Here is a 2,648-nt window from a genome sequence, read left to right as displayed (position 1 = left end):
CCCCCCCCCCCCCCCCCCCCCCAAATAAGTTATTTGATAGCAACTGTCTAAACAAATCCAGGTCAGTTTCTTGAGTGTTTGCCTCAGCAGAGCAACAGTGCCTACAGGTTTCACATTCATTTACTAACACCCCCATCATTTCTCACAAAAATTATCCCTTGAGGCCCCCTTAGGGGGAAATTGATGCCCCTTTTCCGTGACCTATTTGCTTACCATCTCAGAAGGTCACTTTGTTCTAAAAAAGTCTTAAAACGGTACCCACGTAGCCATCACCTGGAATGGTAGTCTCCGGTTCATGAGGTTAAGCACCTGCTTTTCGCTTCAGCCTCTAAAATTCCTTTTCAGTGAGTGAAGATGGCGGTGGGGGCCATGAGTCGCTGCCCAAAATCGAACACCAGAGGGATTGTGATTTAACATTACACTCATCGACCCCACAAATCACTTTGGAAATAGGGAAGGAGTTTGTTTCTACAAGTCAGGTTAATGTTGAAAAGAATCAATTCTAATGCTTTGCCCTCACATGCTGAGCCTTTCAGCAAGAGACGTGCCTGGAGGTCCCTCAGACACCTGCCTGGGATTAGATTTATATCCAATAGATAGAGAACATCTGCTTCGGTGGGTCCCTGGCCACCACTGGTGCCATGTGAGGTTTTGTTGCTCTCTCCTTGAGCAAGGCCAAAGAATGTTCATACGCCACATCCATAAATTACATGCACTTCACATAGGTGCTTCCCTGCTTCGCGCTCATAATCTTGGTGTATGTTCATAGTTTTCCACTTTTTTGACACATTTTGACCAATGATTCATGTTGGCCTGTGGCAAAATGTCTGCCTTGCAAAGAGGAACAATTCACTCCCAGTAATTAACAGCCTAGATTCAGGGTGAAGCCGTTGGAAGCCGTTAGCTGTAAATAACAGAGCACAGCCCCGGGGGTACAGGGCTGTACTGTCACGAGGCGGAGCCAGAGGGCCGGCAGCTCCCAGGGCGGTAGATGCCACAGCCCCACAGACGTCAGGGCCCAGGTGTGCACCCTCTCAGCATCCCACAGAAAGAGGACCTTCCCCTCCCTTGGTCTCAAATGAAGAAAATGTTGCCTCAGACAGTCTTTGACAAAGCACGGCCTCACATGACAGCTGAGCCCCGAGAGTCTCACCTTTCCCTTGTCACCACTTGGGGGTTGGGGGTGCTTCTGGCACCTGGTGGGTGAGGCCAGGGATACTGCTAAACATCCTTCAATCCACAGACCAGCCTCCACTACAAAGAGTTCTGCTCCCCTGTCAACATTGCCCAGGTGGAGAAACCCCGCGTCACCCACTCAGGATTCCACCTGTGCCTGGGTGAGGGGAGGCCTCCAAGGGGCCTCCGAGGAGTGGAAATCAAGAACAAAACCAAGACTCCATCCAAAAGGAAAAGGTGTCCACCATAGGCCCCTTAGATAGAGCTTCTGGTGAGGAATTGTAGCAGTGGAGATGGTTAAATAAGAAATAGCTGATTCGCACCCCTCGCTGCACGTTAGAGTCGCCTAGGGAGCATTTCAAAACTCAGACCAGGCAGCACCCAGGCCCACTGGTCAGGTCCCGCAGGTGGTTTAAGCTTGTATGTGCATCAAATCTGGGGGCTGCCTTCCAGAAGGACTGCCTACAGCTGCTCATCGGTGATGGAATTCACCAAGCAAATTAGATGGGGTTTTGCCAACCTTCTGTCAACCCCGCCGACACTCCCGAATCACACAGTCGGAATAGGTGCACCTTATCGGGCACTCAGTTCAATTCCCGTGTCGTTCGCTCTAACGGCGGGATGGTGCCGCCACTGTTCAAATAAAAGGATGTCGGATTCCCTGACAGGTGATGTCTTATTACCCAGATTCAACTGCTGGTTTACCTCACGTGTCGCTGCTGCCGGCCACAGGCGCGGTGGGAGCTGCCTCCATCTGCACCGCCTCGTTCACTCCGCAGAGCCCGGAAGGCTTGAACATCAGAAAGGTTTCCAGCTGGAATTTTCCTCCCTCTACTCAGCCTTCAAATACTCCATTCCTAAACCACGTACCTCTTCCCTTTTATCGGTCTTCAGAAGTTGCCGTCCAAACCCAGTGAGTATTTCCAGAAAGAAACTCTAAATATTAAACATCTTAAAACTCAAGGCCTGTTCGGAAGAAAGCACAGTGAGCTTTGATGGGAGGTGGATAATCATCGGGGAGTCATTTCTGGAAATTTAGATAATATGGTTGTTTCTTTTAATGCCACATTCTCCTGGGAGGATGGGAAGACCATTTGACTGATTCTGCTCCAAAAAACCTACTGAAGCAAAGGCTGAGCCCAAGTTATTTGTGGAAGAGCAGCCTGGGCCTGGCCTGGCACACGTACAGCAAAGCTGGAAAGGCAGCAACGCAATGTCCTCAAAAGAAGCCAGACTCTCCCCTCGATGGGCAGACAACTCTGATGGGAGCCAAACTCGGATGTTCCTCAGTTAGAACCTGTGTTCATCGGGCCCAGAAGGAATCGGGAAGATTCTGTGGAAACCAGCTGTCAAATGTAAGCTGTCTCGCTAGCAGAATTTAAAAAGGTTGGCCTCGGGGCCCTGTGGAAACCAGCTGTCAAATGTAAGCTGTCTCACTAGCAGAATTTAAAAACAAGGTTGGCCTCGGGGCT

The sequence above is a fragment of the Myotis davidii genome, unplaced genomic scaffold (genome assembly GCF_000327345.1).
Source record: "Myotis davidii unplaced genomic scaffold, ASM32734v1 scaffold77, whole genome shotgun sequence".
Lineage (NCBI taxonomy): Eukaryota > Metazoa > Chordata > Mammalia > Chiroptera > Vespertilionidae > Myotis > Myotis davidii.
This window is presented reverse-complemented; position numbering follows the sequence as displayed.